Source organism: Haemaphysalis longicornis, unplaced genomic scaffold (genome assembly GCF_048455015.1).
Source record: "Haemaphysalis longicornis isolate Haplotype H1 unplaced genomic scaffold, Haemaphysalis longicornis Haplotype H1 scaffold_12, whole genome shotgun sequence".
Lineage (NCBI taxonomy): Eukaryota > Metazoa > Arthropoda > Arachnida > Ixodida > Ixodidae > Haemaphysalis > Haemaphysalis longicornis.
The window spans coordinates 48,216,613-48,223,699 of NW_027526225.1; positions in this window are offsets into that span (position 1 = coordinate 48,216,613).

Sequence of the window (7,087 nt, forward strand, 5' to 3'; positions counted from 1 at the left end):
CCGAACGGTCCAACACAACTCAGTTGAAGCGACTATCCGCCATAGTTCATAATTTCCCGGCACAAATCAGCCACTTCCTAATAAGGTACGCCCTTTTTACATCCCGATAGCAGATAGACAGGCCCTTCCGTCCTATTCAGGGGAAGCTAATGCTGAACTAGATGCTAAAATAACGGAAGCGGAGGTCCAGCCGCCCTCCTCCACATTTGCCCAGGATCGGCCCCTGGACAAGACGGCATCACTAATAAGATGCTCCGCAATCTAGACGACTAATCTATTTCAACACTTACAAAATACTATAACCATCATTGGAACTCGGCGTTCTACCCCAGTCCTGGAAACACGCAAAAATTGCCCTGATACCTAAACCTGGAAAGCCGCTCAATATTGAACATCTTCGGCCCATCTCTCTCACTTCATGCGTTGTAAAAGTACTAGAGCACGTCATCCTTTTCGCCTTATGTATTATCTCAACTCTACTAATTTTATTCCTCACTCCATGACTGTTTTTAGATCAGGACTGTCCATTCAGGATACTCTTCTTCAACTATCCCGGGAAACAATTACCCCTCCGTCAAAAATGGATACGGCCGCTATACTTGCCCTAGACCTCACGAAGGCATTTGAGCGGCTATCACACAAGCCAATCTTGCAAGGGCTGGCAACAGACTCCCCTGGAGAACGTACTTACAGTATTCTAGTTCACTATACTTACAACTAAGTCAGGTCGGAGACGTCACATCAGACGTTCTTCAACTCCCCTCAGTTGGCACTCCGCAGGGCGCCGTAGTGTCTCCGCTGTTGTTTAATCTTGCCTTTTTCAACATCCGCAAGAGGCTGGAAAGAATCCCTCACCTCCAATTTAGTCTCTACGCGGATGACATTAAACTCTGGGCATCGAGTGGTAGCGATGCCCTCATAGAAGAAGCCCTACAAGCTGGTGCACAGGTGGTTGTCGAGAAGGCGGGTGCGGGAGGACTCAACTGTTCACCTGAGAAATCTAAGCTCCTTCTTGCACCCGCGAAGCGTAGATCGGAAGCCCCACCGGGCATAAAAATTCAGATTGGAACCAATACCGTCCGAACAGTAGGAAGTATCAAAATTCTTTGTCTTTTCATACAGCGTAGCATATCAAACACTTAATTTCAATCGCAAAATTCATCGCATGTAGACAAAATTATTGGCCAAATTCGACGAATAATCACGACAAATAACCAGTTATTGTATAATGATGAATTGCCAGAAAACTTTTGTTACTTGTTATGGATATTTTTCCTTGTATCTGAGTGTTTTTTGCTGCTTTAGACTCTAAAGAGAAACTTGTGTGTTTGGAATAATTGTTTACTAGAAACGCGTAAGACGTGTGTCATTGAGTTTTGAAAGATGACTATGCAAAGTTTATTATTGCGTACTTGTTTTTTTCCCTTTCAACCTTTATTTTTAATGGTGTTACATAAACGCAACCGCTCTTACTCAAAGCTCTTTAACGGGCCTGTAAGGTATAGTAAGTAAAAAAGAAATACAAAAAAAATTCATAGGGTTGCAAGTTCCTTTGACTTAAAAGTAACTAGTTGCAGTTAGAAGTTACTGAAAAAATGATTTGTTACCCAGAAGGAATTACTATGGGCGCTACCATGTGAAACGAGAGATCTGTGAGGCCTTCCATATTCACAAGGGGGCAGATCACTGTATCAGCGTGCCTTCCATCGCTCTTACGGCAAAAGAGTTGAGCTTCTTAATAGGGTGCATGCACGTAACTTGGCCTTCTGGGTGGCACGCATCTATGATTGTAGATTGTTTGTTATCTTTGTGAAGTCCTATCATTTTTAGCCCTGTCTGTTAGCGTTTTTATATATTTGGTGTCTCAAGTAAAAGCTGCTCAGTTGAAGTCTAGCGACTGTCTCGTTTGCTGCTTTCTAGGTCCCTGTCGGATTTTCGCTGGTAAAATGGTTCTAATTCAACACCAACCAGCCCAACTTTCAGCCTTACTAGTAACTAGTTACTGCCCAGGACTGGCTCCAATACACGAATATTTCTCCTCTTCTAAACTAGCCATTGTTTTGAGGACGATAGTGTGTCTCGAAGTTTCGGACTCAAAGGTCATCACGGTGAATGCGCATTAAATGTGTACTATTTTGAGCGAAAGGCAGCGCACTGTATATATTACTTAGTAGGGTTTCCTAATACTGTCCAAACATAGTTTTTCAACGCGTGATTTCCCTCTCGTACGAGGACACGGGTTAGGTTCCCGGCCGCGGCGGCAGGTATTTTGATGGAGGCGAAAAGCAAAAATGGCCGTGTGTTCGAGATGTCGGCGCACGTTAAACATCCGCAGGTAGTCAAAATTATTCCGGAACCCTCCACTACGGGCGCCTCATCGCCTGCGGTGCGTCGGAGCGTTAAATCAATCAATCAATCAATCAATCAATCAATCAATCAATCAATCAATCAATCAATCAATCAATCAATCAATCAATCAATCAATCAATCAATCAAACAACCAACCAACCAATCAATCAATCAATCAATCAATCAATCAATCAATCAATCAATCAATCAACGATTTGCCTCTCATGTTACTGTTCTAACTTAAACTTGTCAGAGATAGCTAAACTCTATTTACACTTGTCCCTCTCTTCTGACATGCAATCTTGCTAATACCCCTGTAGAAAAGGAAACTGCCGTGCCGCGATCACAGCGGAATATCGGGCCTGTGACGCCGAGACGCCCTCATTGCCCCCGTCTACTGCCACTTAAATAACTGTTGTGATACGCCGAAGGCAAACGTGTTGGCGTCTCCATTGGTCGGCATAAAAGGCTGGCCAAAATCACATATTTGAGCACGACAGTTTAGTAGCACTCTAATGTTAACGCGTGATAAACCTCCAGATAAAAACTGCGGTGGGGTCTTTTCAACGGCGCTGGTCAACCATTTCAACAGGGTCTAAGGAGTGACCTTTATAATAAAGCTTTGTGATGACGGTTTCAGTCACCCCCCCCCCCTATGTTTCCGAAGTGTATTGCTCACGTTCAAATCAGTGGGTGAAGGAGCCTTCGTATGGCAAGAAGCTAGACTATAACGGTTTGAACAAATGAGTCCATTTCAACATACAGAGGGAGAGAAAATAACTATCGAGAATCTTTAGGACTTCCTTACTACAGATCATCTCCATTGAGTGCTATATTTTGCTGTAGTACAATTTTGATGCACCACGCAGGAACGACATGTTCTCGAAAGAGGGTAAGGGAGTCAGCCAGGTTAGGTGAAATTGATGTGACGGCTGTTTTGGTCTATAGGTGTAGTGCGCTCATGTGCAGAGCTTCCTATTCAGCACCGCTGCAAAAATTTCACAAGTACACGTAAGTGATGTGGTTTAATGACGTATTATTGCTAGTAGCTGTTTCAGCAAGCATAGAAAGCCGGGGAGATGATGATAATGATGATGATGATGAAGATACCCTAAAAGGTTTGGGGCGTAACGACAAGGGGAGACTCAAAGACTAGTTTATCTTTGGAAAGACAAGATTGGGAGAAGAACGCTAGTCTCGTTTCTTGGCCTTCTTTTCTTTTCTTTTTGACTCATATGCACGGCTCCGCCGAAGCTATGGAGCAGATGCAGCCAGCACGTTTGCGGCATAACTGCACTGCCGTATTAATATGACGTGGGGGCAGATGACATGAACCATATGGTGATGAAGCGATATATTTAAATGAAACGAAGAACTATTTACATGCAGCCGTAACTGAGCCCGGTCTCGATGCGCCCTGCAGCCACGTTCTTCCTTTCGAGGCATGGCGGCGCGGATATTGTCCTTTCCCATTACATCTCCCCCGGGTTGATGACGGCCGTCCCAGTCGACGCCGAGGCAAGTCGGCGATTGAATGCGGGGAGCGGTGCGATAAAAAATCAGGACGAGTCGCTTGTCAACACGGATGACGATGATGGCGTTGATGACACCTGGCCCAGCAACAGCAATGGTTTCAGCCACGACGAAGTGCAGAAGGTCCTGAAGCCATATCACACTGAAGGGCGGGGGAACATATTGTCACGAAGCCAAGACGGCGCAATCGTCTTGAAGGAAAAGACGTTTATTGGAGCGAACTTGTGCTCGTCTCACAACTCAAAGAATGCACAGGCGGCGAAGCAGCAATCAACAAAGTGACGTGTGCAGGCGAGCGTCGGCGAGTCAAAATACCGCGGCCTCTGCTCTGCGGTCATTTATCTCTCGGCGCGAGGGCTTCTCTAACAGTCGAATTGCATCCATAACACTGTGGATCATAGAAGATTATTCTAGGCTGGTGACGTTAGTTCACGACACTCTCTCTATCAAAGGAGATCACACGTCCGGCATTAAGAATAGAACATGCGCTTCACTTGACCCCCGGATAACAGATATAATATAGCCCGGCCCAGCCGGTCGGCAAAAACACATAAACGAACCCAAAAGATGGTACGTAGCATTATCCCCTCTAAGAGGGCATAAACCCGATACTAAAATTAAAGACAGTCCGAACAAACAACAAAAAAAGTATCATCTTGCGTAATAAGGTTTCAGGCGAACCACGCGGACGACTTCGGGACGGGTGCGTCGTCGTGATGTTCCGGCAGGATCATCGGGGATCACCTGCTAATAAAGTTGGCCAACACGTTGTAGAATCCGATAGGGTCCGAAATGCCATCGCGAAGCTTCGTACTGAGGCCACATCGTCGGATGGGAGCCGAAACCCACACACTACCCCCGGGTGGTACTCCGCGTCGGAGGTTGTAGCGTCCGGCATCCACCAGCTGCTGGTTCGTTGTGCGAACTCGAGCGAGCTGGCGGGCTTCCTCCGCATGGTAAAGGTATCCTTGGACGTCGACGTTAAGGTCGTCATCTTCTACGTGTGGAAGCATGGGTCAAGCATAGTAGTCGGCGTTTTCCATAGACAAGCTCGAACAGTGTCATCTGCGTAGTTTCCTGGATAGCCTTGTTGTACGCAAACATGACATACGGAAGGACGTCGTCCCAAGTCTCATGTTCAACGTCGACGTACATAGACAGCATGTCCGCGATTGTCTTGTGCAGGCGTTCCGTTAGTCCGTTCGTTTGGGGGGTGGTAGGCCGTCGTCTTCGGTGAATCGTGTTGCTGTAGCGTAAGATCCCTTACATAAGCTCCGCAGTGAAGACTGTTCTGCGGTCGCTGATTAGGACTTCAGGAGTTCCATGTCGCAGAACAACTTGGTTAGTGAAGAACTTTGCGACTTCTTGTGCAGCCCCCCTAGGAAGAGTGGTGGTCTCTGCGTAGCGCGTCATGTAGTCTGTCGCAACGACAATCCACTTGTTCTCGGATCGTGACGTAGGGAACGGGCCCAAAAGGTCCATTCCAATCTGTTGGAAGGGCCTCGATGGGGCGGCATTCTGCTGCAGAGGTCCGGCGGGTCTGGTCAGTAGCGTTTTTCGTCGCTGGCAGTCACGGCAGCTCCGGACGTAGTGGGAGACGGGCGGGGACAGTAGTGCTTAATCTTGAGTTTTCCAATAGTGCGACCTGTGCCGAGATATCCGGAAGACGGGTCGTGGTGGCACGCTTCCAAAATTTCGTCACGTAGGTCTGCGGGGATGACCAGAAGATAATTCGTTCTCGTTCCAGGGCTGAAATTCTTCCCGGGGACGGCGTTTTTCAGGCTGCATGCTGCTAAGTTCCGTTTGAAGGCCCTAGGCACGGCGACATTGCGTGCTTCGATATAGTCTATCATGACGTGTAACTCGGGGTCTGCACGCTCCTGGGCGGGTAGGTCGCTTTCTGTCACGGCTCTGAAGAATGCGCCGTCTTCGTCGGAATGTTGTGGTGGTGGGTCGACCTGGGTGCGAGACAGGCAGTCGGCGTCGGAGTGCTTTCTGCCAGATTTGTAGACTATTGTAACGTCGAATTCTCCAAGGCGCAAGCTCCACCTACCTAGACTGTCAGATCTTGGTGGGCCTCCTCCGCATGCTGAAGGTATCCTTGGATATCGGCGTTGAGGTCGTCGTCTTCTACGTCCGAAAGGATGGCGTCAAGCATCGTAGTCGGCGTTTTCCGTAGACAAGCTCGAACGGTGTGCTCTGCGTAGTTTCCTGGATAGCCGTGTTGTACGCAAACGTGACATACGGAAGGACTTCGTCCCAAGTCTCATGTTCAACGTCGACCTACAAACACAGCACATCCGCGATCGTCTTGTTTAGACATTCCGTTAGTCCGTTCCTTTAGAGGTGGTACGCCGCCCAGTGTTATGAATGCAGTCTTCTCTCGGTCTCTCTCGTCCATTTCAATTTTCCAGTAGCCTGTCTTCAAATCCATCGAAGAGAAGTAATTTGCGTGGCAGAGGTGGTCGAGGGCGTCTTTGATTCGTGGAAGGGGGTACACGTCCTTCTTGGAGATCTTGTTCAGTCGCCGGTAGTCAACGCAGAACCTCAATATACCGTCTTTTTTCTTCATGAGTACGACAGGAGCCGCCCAGGGGCTTTTCCATGGCTGTTTAATGTCGTCGCAGAGCATGTCTTCCACTTGCTTCCGGATGGCTTCCCGCTCATGTGAAGACACGCCGTACCGTGACTCTCGGGTAGGTCGAGCTCCATCTTCGGTTATTATTCGGTGCTTCGGTAGGGGTGTCTGACGTAATTTTGAGTTCGATGATAAACACTCGTTGTAGCGACGCACAAATCCAGTAATGTGTTCCGATTTTCTTGCGGCAGCGCCGGTTCCACGTCAGAAGGATGCGGCAGCTTGAAAGCATCTGGGCATGGGCGTTGAAAGTTGGCGACCGCGATCACTTGACTTGTTTCTTGCGTTTCTTAGAGGAACGCAATTGAAGCGCACTTGTTCAGATGCTGGTACTCCTCTGTTAAATTGGTGACCAAATGTGGGATTTGCATTGCTGAAGCGCTAAATGCCTCTTGTGACGGAGACACCGCGATCAAGAAACAAACTTTGATCACCCTCTACGATAGCATCGATGTCAAGGACAGCATGTTCAGAGTGAACGGTGATCATCAAGCTTGCGCGTGGTGGCAGAGTGACGTGATCATCGGCGATCCTTACAGCAGCACGGTGTTCGGGGTTCGGTCATTA